Genomic DNA, 13,604 nt, shown 5'->3' with positions numbered 1-13,604 from the left:
GTTGTTGTTAATTGCTGTCAAGTCTGTTCCGACTCATATTGGCACTATATAAGGTTTCTGAGGCTTTAAATCTTCATGGGAACAGAAAGCCTCATCTTTCTATAGTGGAGCAGTGATTAGGCTAGAACTGTAGTCCTTGTGACTCATAGTCCAGTGCTTATCATATGAAGCCATCTTGGTCCTCACATACATATGTTGTTGTTGTTTAGTGCTGCTGAGTCATTTCTGCTTCATGGTGACCCTGTATACCATTTCCGAGGAGAGGCTAGTGAGTTTGAACCTCCAAACTTGCAGTTTAAATTGACCTTGTGATGAAGTGCTTATTCTACAGTGCCATACCATAAAAATACCATGACTTGGGTCAAGCATACCATAGTTCTCAAAATTTCTTTTCAACACCTTAAAGAGGTAATTTGCAACAGATTTGCCTAACATGATATGTTGTTTGATTTACTGACTGTAACCTCCATGAAGATGATTGTGGGTCCAAGTAAAATGAAATCCTTGACAACTTCAGTCTTTTTTCCATTTATCATGAGGTTGTCTATTATGATGCTGTGAGCATTTTTGTTTTCTTTATAGCCATGCTGAAAGGTTAATAAGCTGTCTTCCAATTCTGATACCACATTCTTCCAGAAAAAATGTTTACTTGTGTTTTATTGACTATAAAAGGCATTTGACCCTGGTGGATCATGACAAACTATGGATAATATGAAGAATGGGAATTCCAGAACACTTAATTGTGTTCATGTGGAACTTGAACATAGACCAAGGACCAGGTGTTCTAACAGAAAGCACATCTAGAGATGACCAAGTAATGCAAAAATATGGGAGAAAATAGTAAAACAGCATTAAGCATAATTATAGAACTAAGGGAAAATGTAGACAAAGAGCTAAATGAAATAAGGAAAACAATGCAAGAAAAGCATGAAGGTGTAATTAAACAGATATTGCACTTAAAGGGACAGTAATTGAAATGAGGACTTACCAATAGACTTAATTAGGCAGAAACCCCCCACCACACACACACACACACACACAGTGAATTAGAGGATTGTTGCTGTGTTATGTGCTATTGAGTGAGTTCCTACTCACAACAACCTTATGAACAAAACAATGTCTGGTCCTGCATCATCCTTACAATTGTTATGTTTGAGCCCCTTGTTATTTCCACTGTTGGGAGTCAATCCATCTTATTGGTGGTCATTCTCATTTTCGCCAACTCTCTACTTTACCAAGCATGATGTCCTTCTTCAGGGATTGGTCCCTCCTTATACTATGTCTGAAGTATGAGAGAAGAAGTCTCACCATCCTAGCTTCTAAAGAGCATTCTAGCTTCACTTCTTCCAACACAGATTTGTTTGTTCTTCTAGCAATCAATGGTACATTTAATATTCTCCGACACCATAATTCAAATATATCAACTCTTCTATGGTCTTCCTTACTCATTGTCCATCTTTCACATGCATATAAAGCTATTGAAAATACCATGGCTTGGGTCAGGCATACCTTAGCCCTCAAACTGATATATTTGCTCTTGAACCCTTTAAAGAGGCCTTGTGCAGCAGATTTGCCTATTACAATACATTGTCTGGTTTCTTGACTGCTGATTCCATGAGTGCTGATATCATCAGCCAAAACAAGGCCAGTGGCAAATTGTGAAACAAATCATCATATATAAGTTCAAGCTGAAGCTGAAAAAAATTAAAACAAGTCCACAAGAGTCAAAATTTGACCTTGAATTAGAGGATATTATTATTATAGGATAGCTAAAATTACAGATGTTGAAGAGCATCCAGAATGGAGGATTACTATTGTCAAGTTGTCAGTACTACACAAAGCATTCAACATAAGCTTGATCAAAAACCTAGCATCTTTCTTTACAGACATAGAAGAACTAATCAACTTCATATGGAATGACAAGAGGTCCCGAATAACCTAAGTTATATTGAAAGAATAACAAATAGGTGGACGCAGACTTCCTAGACAGCTACAGTAATCAAAACCACCTGACACTGCTATTCCAATAAACACATAGGTCAATAGAATGGAATTGAGAGTTCATAAGTAAGCCTCCACATCTATGGTCAACTGATTTTTGACATGGGTACTAATTTCATTCATTAGGGAAAGAAAAGTCTCTTCAATTAATGGTGCTGGGAAAATTGGATTTCCGCATGCAGAAAAATGAAATAAGATTCATGCCTCACACCATACACAAAAACAAAAGAAAAATTGATTAAGAACCCAAATGTGCAAAGTAAAACCATAAAGTTCTCAGAAGAATCAGCAGGGGCAATACTGTCAGACCTATCTTTCAATAATGATTATCCAATATAAGAGTAAAAGCACAAATAACAAAAGATAATACAATTAAATGGAACATCATTAAAATTAAAACTTGTGCTCATGGAAACTCAAAAAGTGAAAAGACAAGCTACTGACTAGGTGAATAGCTCTGGAAACCATATGTTCAACAAGAATCTAATAACCAACAAGTGTATTAAAAAATTGGAACACTTATCAATTGCTGGTGGGTAATCAAAATGTTACAGTTGTTGAAAAGAATAGTGTGGTATTTCCTCAAATAACTAAAAATAGAATTGTCATTTGATATAACAATTCCATTCATAGGTAAATACTCCAAAGATATGAAAGTAGAGCCTCAAAAAGAGACTTGTATACAATGTTCATTGCAGCCATATTCAAAATAGCCAGAAGGTGAAAACAATCTAAATACCTACCAACAGATGAATGGATAAAAAAATTAAATGTGGTAAATACAGACAATGGAACACTACTTAGTCAATAGGAGAAGTGAGTTTTGATACATACCATAATATGGATGGAGCTTAAAGACATCATGTTAGGTGAAATAGGTCAATCATAAGACATTGTATGATCTCACCTATATAAAAAGACAGGAAAAGACAAATGTATAAAGACCAAAGTTTATTAGTGGTCACCAAGAACAAGAAGAAGATGAAAAATGTGGGGCTAATGGTGATGGAAAAATTGCATTAAGAGTAGGGCTGACAGCTAATTATTGTAATTGTAGTCAGTAAATTGTACACCTGTGAAAAGTTAAATTGACAAAAATTGTGTGATAGATATATTTTGCAACAATGACAAAACAAAAGAGTAGATGCTGGGTTTTACATACAACAGAAACCTCATGGAAGCATAGGGTCACAGTTCCATGGGACATCCAGGTTAACTGGTCTAATAATGTGTTTAGTGAATCTAGTCTACCTCATAGTTTGTTACATAATATCTATGGTTTAAAAATTGCAAGCGGTCATCCAATGCATAATGGTTGGCCCTAGAATTTGTGACTAATGTACCACATGAACAACTGCCTCCTTCACCATGAGACCAGAAGAACTGGATGGTGCCCAGCCGCTACAGGACATTTTTATCTAAGATTCAATAGATGAATCTTGCTCAAAAAGAGGCAAATGAAGAACAGAATTGTAATCATCATGGGCTACAGACTTTCTGTAACAATGGATAATGCACTTAAACTACTGCCCTGAGATAAATTTTTAAAATTAAACCAAAAATATCCTTTGAAGTCTTACTGAAAAACTCTCTAACTTAACTAATCAAAAAACATCTGTCTTAAGCATTGTGATTCTTCAAGAACTGTTTACAAGGGGGCTTCAAAAATGTGTAGAAAACTTCCACCAAATTGTCATTTCATTTTTTCACAAACTTTTTGAACTTTCCTCGTATATGGGATAAAATGGACAACAATAACCCAAAAGATTAGGTAGGAACCTTAGGGGGCAATGAGTTTATGCTAATGAGGGAGAAACAACATAGAAAAAGAGAGAATGGTAGTACAACTTGCAGAATGTTATCAATATCACTAAGTTGTAACACTGATAATGCCACTAAATGAAACCACCCCCAAAATACACACTATATAATATTGATATTCAAGAGACAGTATTTTGTTTAAGAATATGGAATTTGATAGTTATAAAAATACAGATAGCACAACATTTGTCAATTCAATTGGGTAAGGAGGAATACCTTCAAATAACAATTTGGAGGGAAACCAAAAACTATCATCAAAATACTTAGGAAAGATAGGATAAAATCTAAACAATGTGTTTTATCCAGTTTCCCAAGAAGACATTTTAGGAAGAGCAAATAGTTTCTTCTTTCTAAAGATGGTGTCTTCAGTGGGAGTAATTAAATTCAATGTAGTTCAACAAGTATTTACAGAGTACACACACTATGTTCAACACTGTGCTGAGACCTCTAAAAAGTAGAGAACTATAAAATAAGAAACAGTTACAGTAAGGAGAAAAGGACCATACCCATGAAACGGATGAGATGCCAGAAATTGTATGAGTTAGTGCCCCATTAAACAGTGCAGATAAAAAATGCTTTAGGGGTTCAGAAAAAACATCTCTGGTTCTCACTTGGAATTGACTGAAGTAAAATCCTCTCTAGCTGTTGATTAGTAGACCTTTCAACTAGGATCAGGGTATGCTGGAAATGTAGTTCTATGGAAGCAAGGTAGTTTACTAAGCTCAAAGGTGAAATGTGTTTTGGCTTTCTTTAGATTCATAGCTTATGCTTTTTTCTGTGCTTCTTTACACTTCCCAAATACAAAATTCTTAATTCCACACTCAGCAGTAATCAGGAAAAAAAAAAAAAAAAATCACCTTTTTGAATATTCCCTAGATGTCTTACATTTGCCAGGCAACCAGAGATACAAAATATTATTTAAAGCACAAACATGGGCCAGCGTGCACATGCACGTGCACACACATGCATAGTAAACTTTGGTTTAAGATTTTTGTGTAATTCAAGAATATTTTTCGTCTAATTCTAGTACGTTTTTGGAACTTTACCTGAATATGTCTGCATTGTCTCATGGAAATGATTGGAGAGAGAAATGAAGACAGAATGTTGGGGCTGTTGATTAGACATTTATACATCACTGTTGTTGTTAAGTGCCATTGAGTTCGTTACGACCCACAGCGACCTTGTACAGGATTTCTGCAGAGCAGCTGGTAAGCTTGAACCACCGACTTCACGGTTCAAGCTGACTTTGCAGTCCAGCACATTAACCCACAGAGCCACATAAGTGAAGACAAAAAATAAAATAATTTACATTACCCTATAACTCCTAGTGTATCACTAGGATAAGCCCATGAGTGATAACTTCAAGATCGATGGCTTAAACCCACCAGCTGCTCCTTGGAATCTCTATATACAGGTCACTATGAGTTGGAACTGACTCATCAGCACTTAACAACAACAATCCTGTGTCTCCAGGGATCATGCAGGGTGTCTCCTGAGGATCATGAATGTTATCCTGATTCTAGGAACAATTAATGAATTTGATGTGTGAGGACTGGCTAAGAAAACGAAGGGTCCAGATAGATGTGTGGCTGTGTGGACAGAAAATGGAATTGAAATTATCATTCCCCAAATGATATTCAGGAAAGGATGGTGTTGAATAACCTCCTTAAAATAATTGATTATTGTATAAAGGACCAAACCCCAAACCTAACCCACTGCCTTGAAGTTGATCTTGATTCATAGTGACAAAAACAAATGTATTACTGAGAGAACTTGTTTGCACTCATCCAGGGATCAAAGAGCCATGTTTAAACACATAAATCTGTGCATATATGGACTGAAACCCTAGTAGCAATACTTTTTGACTTACCCTCGTGTGTGTATAAGCACACACATAAATATAGATCACACACATGTTTTAACTAAAAAATGAATACTGGAAAGACAAATTATAAGATAAAAAAGGATTACATATGTGGGATAAAAAACCAAGATTAGAGGGGCAAGAAACAAACGTAGACTTTTTGAATGAACTTTGTTTTGCAACTTTGATTTGGAAACATATAGCTTGTGTGATTGAAAATTTTTGATTTTAAAAAGGCAACCCCTAAAAATGAAAGGAAAATAAACTAAATGAACTTGTGGGTCCAGATGATGTAACACCCAGCAAGGGGCTATCCCAAGTCACTTTAAAACCTAGCAATTCATTTCCTTTGTATAATCCTCCTTGGGTTATTCAGTCATCACATTGTTGGCGGCAGTTTTTATACTGATAGTCTGAGATGGTTGTGTGTAATGCAAATAAATAATTATGTTAGTGACATTGAGAACCACTTGAAGTCAGTGACTCATAAAGGAAATGAGGCAAAGATTTATCAGGCAACAGAAACAGTAAGAAAGAAACAACTGCAATTCTGAGAGCAAAAATATTAAAACCAAACATTAAGTGAAATTGAAAAACAAACACTTTCTAATGTTAAAGGCTACATTCCACAATGAAGACAAAGCAGTTATACGATTACCAAGAGAGAAAATAACACAGCAAACACCCACATAAAATACAAACCCCAAGAAGGTGCAAGGATTTAAAAAGAAACCCATAAAAACAGGAGCTTTTAATGGACTCTTGTCAAGGTTACCTAGGAGTCTTAGTGTGGCACTATGGGAAAGGCACTGGACTGAGAACCATCAGGTTGGTGGGTTCAAACCCAGCAGTCAGCCCTAGAAAATACTATGTAGGGTCATTATGAGTAGGAACCAAATCTACAACACTTAATGACTTAACAAGTTTACCTAATACTGACAGTCCACCACTCACCTGTCAGTTTGTCATACTGTGGTGGCCTGTATGTTGTTGTGATGCTGGAAGCTATGCCATTGGTATTTTATACAAGCAGGGTCACCCATGATAGACAGGTTTCAGCAGAGCTTCCGGACTAAGACAGATTAGGAGAAGGAGAGGCAGACTACTGTTGTTCTTCTTGGGTACGAGGTAGACTAGGTTGTTCTTAGGTACTGTTGAGTTGGTACCAACTCATATGGCCTTATGCACAAGAGCGTGAAACACTGGCCTGTTCTTTGTCAATCCCATAATCATTGCTATGCTTCAGCCCATGGCTGCTACCACTGTGATAATCCATCTCATTGGGGTCTTCCTGCTTTCCACTGATGCTCCATTCTATCATGTGTGATGACCTTCTCCAGGGACTGGTCCTGCCTGATGTTATTGTTGTTGTTAAGTGCTGTTGAGTTGGTTCTGACCCCTAAACTCCTGTGTCGGGTTTCCAAGGAGTGTCTGGTGAGCTTGACCGCTGACCTTGCTGTTCAAACTGACTACAGTACAGCCCATTAACCCACATAGCCACACCAAGATCATTCCTGATAATGTGTCCTAAGTATGAGAGGTGAAGTATGTCTATCCTGGTCTCTAAGGAGCATTCTGGTTGTATTTCTTCCAACATAGATTTGTTCCTAAATGGTTATCCATGGAAAACCATATGAAAAGCAGTGGAACATTGTCAGATATAATACAGGAACATGAAAACAGAAGAAAATTGTCAGTTACAATGTTAGAAGATAAGCCCCTCTGTCTGGAAGGCATTCAAAATATGACTGGGGAAGAATTGCCTCTTCAAAGTAGATTTGATCATAATGACGTGAATGTCCTGAAAGCCTTCAGGATCTTCATTAGCTGATGGGGCACAACTTAAAATGAGCAACAGCTGCAAACATCCAATAATAACCAAAATATACAAAGTACAAAATGAACTAAGAAAATGGTTGTTGTTGTTGTTGTAGTTAAGTGTTGTTGAGTCAGTTCCATGGCAGTTCTGTATAGGGTTTCTGAGGCTTTAAATCTTTGTAGGAAGAGAAGGTCTCATCTTTATCCCATGGAATATCTGGTGGGCTCAAACCATCAATTTTGTGGTTTGCAGTCCAGTGCTTATCCTACAGAACTGCCACACTCCACTCAGAATATTGTTGTTGCTGTTAAGTGCCATTGAGTTGGTTCTGACTCAGAGTGAACTTGTATAGGGTTTCTGAGGAGCAGTTAATGGGTTTGAACCAAAATTGTTAAAACTAAAAATGGAATACATACAGAACCATACCTTAGACATTTGTGAGCTGTAATGGCCATTTTGAATCTGATCATCATTGATTTACTACACTGAGAACAAAAAGTTGAAGAGAAATGATATCACATTCATGGTCAAAAAGAACATTTCAAGATCTATTGTGAAGTGCAACACTGTCTGTGATAGAGTAATATCCACATGTCTACAATGAAGAACAGTTAATAGCACTATTATTCAATTTCTGCACTAACCACTAAAGCCAGTGATGATGAAATTGAAAAATTCTACCAATTTCTTCAGTCTGAAATTCATCAACTATGAAATCAAGATACATTGATAATTAGAATGAAGAAGTTGGAAACAAAGAGAAAGGGTTAGTAGCTAGAAAATATGGCCTTGGTGATAGAATTGATGCTGGTAACCACAAGTTAGAATTTTGCAAGACCAACAACTTATTCATTGCAAATACCCTTTTTAAACAATAAAAAATGTGACTAAGCATGTTAACCTCACCAGATGGAATATATAGGAGTCAAATTGACTACACCTGTGGAGATAGATGAAGGAGAAACTTAATAATATCGGCCAAAATTATGCCAAGGGCAAACTTTGAAACAGGCCATCAAATGCTCATATGCAAGTTCAGACTGAAACTGAAGAAAAGTTGACAAGAGCTAAAATTTGACCCTAAGTATATCCCACCTGAATTTAGAGACCATCTCAAGAACAGATTTGATGCATTACACACTAATGAGCAAAGACCAAAAGAGTTGTGATAGGATATCAAGAACATCATACCAAAAGGCCATATTGTTCTTCTATCAAACAGAGGTGAAACAATTGAATGTGGAAATCATGAACCATATCATTAATATACATACCAGTAAAATTTTGCTGAAGATAATTAAAAAACAATAGCAACAATAAATCATCAGGAAACCCCTAAAAATTGAAACCAGATTCAGAAGAGGACTTGGAAAGAGTAATATCTTTGCTTATGTCAGATGGATTTTGGCTGAAAGCAGAGAATACCAGAAAAATGTTTACTGGTGTTTTATTGACTATGGAAAGACTTTCAACTGTGTGGATCACAACAAACTATGGATAACACTGCAAAGGATGGAAATTTAAGAAAACGTCTTTGTGCTCGTAGAAACCAAGAGGCAGTCAGTAGATTAGAGCAAGGAGACAATGAATGGTTGAAAATCAGGAAAGGTGTGCACCAGGGTTGTAACCTTTCACTATACTTATTCAACCGGTATGCTGAGCAAATAATCCAAGAAACTGGATTATATGAAGAAGAATGTGGCATCAGAATTAGAGGAAGACTCATTAGCAACCTATGATATGCAGATGATACAATTTTGCTTGCTGAAAACAAAGAGGATTTAAAGTACTTACTGATGAAGATCAAAGACTACTGTTTTCAGTATGGATTACACCTCAATGTAAAGAAAAAAAAAAATCCTCATAAGTGGACCAAACAATAACATGATAAATGCTGCAAAATTTGAAGTTGCCAAAGACTTCATTTTTCTTGGATTCACAATCAACAATCATAGAAGCAGCAGTCAAGAAATCAAATGATGTATTGCATTAGGAAAATCTGCTTCAAAATACCTCTTTAAAGTGTTAAAGAGCAAAGATATCCGTCTGAAGACTAAGAAGTCTTACAGAAGTTATGGTATTTTCACTTGTCTCATATGCCTGTGAAATTTGGACAATGAATAAAGAAGACTATAGAAGAATCGATGTATTGGTATTATGGTGTTGGAGAAGAATATTGTAAGTCCCGTGGATTGACAGAAGAACAAACAAATCTGTCTTGAAGAAATATAGCCAGAATACACCTTACAATTGAGGCTGGCAAGATTTTGTCCCTTGTATTTTGGACATATAGTCATCTAATAAGTTGTGCTTTGCCTGTGAAGGTGGATGAAAAAGGGCAAGTGACCTGCAAAGCAATGGCTGCCCCACAGTTCTATCTAGCTCTGTCAATCTCCACCATCCCTGTTGACCATTAGTGCAGATGACCAATGCACTCTAACAAAATCTGAACTGTGAGAAGCACTCCATTGTCCTTCAAAGAGAAAGTGATTGAACTGAGAAATATTTTCTACTTATTTTAGTCAGAAGAAATTGTAGTAGGTAGGGTTGTACTAAGAAGCCTTGGTGCCATGGTGGTTAAATCACTTAGCTCTTAACTGAAAGTTAACAATTTGAACCCTCCAGCCTCTACACAAGAGAAAGATGTAACAGTGTGTTTCTGTAAGTATTACAGCCTCAAAATCCCTATGAGGAGTTCTATTCGATAGTCCAATAGCATCGCTATGAGTTAGAATTGACATGATAGCACTGGGGTTAGAGTTGTACTTTGTTAAAATACCACAACCTGGGCTGTCACCTTACCAACTCCTCCCTTCAATTGCATGAGTGTGCACTTAGTACATATTGGGGGGGAGGGGCTCCCGATCCATATCTGTTCACTTGTTTTGATTTTTGCTTATCCTTTAACCTAAAGAGGTGCCTGGGGGAGAAGGTACCTTCAAATAACCAAATTAACAGAACTTTAAAGGATGTGGGGCTCATTGAGGTACAAAAAAGTTCTCTCTTCTCCTCCCAGAATGAATAGTAGATCAATTTATACCTAGAGTCCTGGTGTGGTGCTATAGGATAAGTACTGGACTGTTAACGAAAAGGTTGCCTGTTCAAACCCACTAGCTGCTCCACGGAAACCCTATAGAGGGTTATTATGAATTGGACCTTATTCAGTGGCACCTAACAACAACAAAAACAAATGTATATCTACAATTGTTGTTGTTGTTAAGTGCCTTCAAGTTGGTCCCGCCTTATAGTGATCCTGTATAAAGTTTCCATAGAGTACAGCATTTAAATACAGATACACTATAGTAGTATATGTGTATATACATATAGTATACATAAGTATATAGTGTATATGTATCTGAAAACATATTCAGGAGGAACCTGTACATGGAGCAAGAGGCAGTTCATGAACACTGAATGTCAACACTGAATGGTTTAAAATTAAGAAAGGTGTGCGACGGGGTGTATCCTTTCACCATACTTATTCAACCTGTATGCTAAGCAAATAATCTGAGAAGCTGGATTATATGAAGAAAAACATGGCATCAGGATTGGAGGAAGACTCATTAACTACCTGAGATATGCAGATGATGCAACCTTGCTTGCTGAAAGTGAAGAGGACTTAAAATATTTACTGATGAAGATCAAAGAGCACAGCCTTTGGTATGGATTGTATCTCAATGTAAAGAAAACAAAAATCTTCACCACTGGACCAATAAACAACATTCTTATCAACAGAGAAAAGATTGAAGTTGGCAAGGACTTCATTCTTCTTGGATCAAATATCAACACTCATGGAAACAGCAGTCAAGAAATCAAATGACATATTGCATTAGGCAAATCTGATGCATAAAGCCTTTTTAAAGTGTTGAAGAGCAAAGATGTCAGCTTGAGGACTAAGGTGCGCCTGACCCAAGCCATGGTATTTTCAATAACCTCATATGCATGTGAAATCTGGACAGTGAATAAGGAAGACAGTAGAAGAATTGATGCTTTTGAGTTATGATGTTGGATGAGAATATTAAAAGTGCCATGGGTTGCCAAAAGAACCAACAGATCTGTGTTGGATGAAGTGCAGCCAGAGTGCTCCTTGGAGGCCAGGATGGCCAGACTTCGTCTCTCATACTTCAGACATATTTTCAGGAGGAACCAGTTGCTGGAGAAGGATATCATGTTTGGTAAGGTGGAGGGTCAGAGAAAAAGAGGAAGACCCCCAGAGAGAGGGATTGGCCAAGTGGCAGCATCAGTGGTCTCAAGCGTGGCAACAACTGTGAGGTTGACTTAACAACAACAACTTAGACTTTATCTAGACTATCATATTTTTACTTTTAAACTCTGGGAAATAACATTTGTTCCCTTTGCCTATAAAGAATGTTGTTGTTGTTAAGTGCCATTGAATTGGTTCTTACCCATAGCGACCCTGTATAGGGTTTCCAAGGAGCAGCTGGTGAGCTTGAACCACCAACCTTGCAGTTCAAATGGCTTTTCAGTCTGGTGCATTAACCCACAGTGCCACACCAGGACTCCATAATGAATGTAGGCTTATATAAAATTGAATTTGCTTTTACTAACTTGGAGATCTATGCAAAGTTTAGATGTGCATCTAGCCTGCATACACCTTATGCTAAGATAAATAACCCCTATTCTTACTTGTGGTGCTGCAGGATAATGCATTGGAACGTAAGGTTGGTTTGAACCACAAGGTCGGCAGTTCAAACTCACCAGCCACTCCTCAGAAACCCCATGCAGGGTCGCCATGAGTCGGAACTGACTTGAAGGCACGTAACCATAACAACAACAACATTCTTACTTATGCATTCTCTTTCTTCATTCTGCAATGAAAAACTTGAATCAGTATCAATAGACACTATGTGCACACTTCCAAAGAGAGCTAATTCCCTTTGGAACATCTGGTGAGAGTGTTGGCAACAAGGAGTCCAAGGATGAAATGGAGTCCACTGCTGGCAGTTTAATTTTGTAAAAGTCAGATTCCTGAAGCAGGAAAGAGGTAGGGGGACTGTCTTTCATAAAAGCCTTAAATTCAAACATAGACTTTATAGTGTTATTTCAACCTTATGCCAGAAAGACATAATGTACTTAAATATGACTATTTCTTTCACAATCATTGTCTGTTAAAAGAAATAAAAAATATGTTTTGCTTAGTGGTTTTACTTAGGAAAAATAGTCCTTTCCACTAGAACAACTTGTGCAACATACCTTGATACTAAAAATTGCTTGCATGCCATTTGCAATGCTTAGGTGGGTGCTACAAATTAAATAGCAAGTTCAGCTATATTACTTAAGATGGGAATGAGAAAGTCATTTGTAATGCAGTGTGAAAGTGAGAGCATTTCCATCCTAACTGCAGTGTACACGAGAAAGCTGAGAAATAGGACAGCATTCCATTTCACAAGCAGCAGCACTTTAATAAGTCAACACTGTTGGGAGTCTAATATAAGGCCTGATCTAAAAGTGAAATATATTGATGAAAATGCAGAACAAGAACACTTGGACTACTCTACACAGAGTATACATATGTCTTTTGAGCACCTCTATGAGTAACCTTCAAAATATTGTACACACTTGTCCATGGCATTAAAATCCCAGCCATAGTTTTCAGAAATGAATAAACATAATTTACATTTGGTACTGGCATGAGTTTCCAGGAACTGACAAAATACAAATTGAAATGTTTCAACAAACTGATGCAGCACTGGAGGCATTCACTCATCTATGCCAAAAAATTTGGAAGACAGCTAACTGGCCAACTGATTGGAAGTGATCCATATTTGTGCCCATTCAAAGAAAGTTAAGTAACAGAATGTGGAAATCATCTAACAATATCATTAATGTCACATGCAAGGAAAATTTTCCAGATGATAGTTCAAAAGAGCAATACATTGAAAAGGAGCTGCCAGAAATTCAAACTGGAATCCAGAGAGGACATGAAACCAAAGGTATCATTTCTGACATCAAATGGATTTTGGCTGAAGGAAAAGAACATTAGAAAGATGTTCATTTATGCTTTATTGACAATGCAAAGGCATTAGACTGTGTGGGTCATAGCAAACTATGGATAGCATTGCAACTTCCAGAGTACTT

This window comes from Chrysochloris asiatica, unplaced genomic scaffold (assembly GCF_000296735.1).
Source record: "Chrysochloris asiatica unplaced genomic scaffold, ChrAsi1.0 scaffold00176, whole genome shotgun sequence".
Lineage (NCBI taxonomy): Eukaryota > Metazoa > Chordata > Mammalia > Afrosoricida > Chrysochloridae > Chrysochloris > Chrysochloris asiatica.
Note: the sequence above shows the minus strand (reverse complement) of the source record.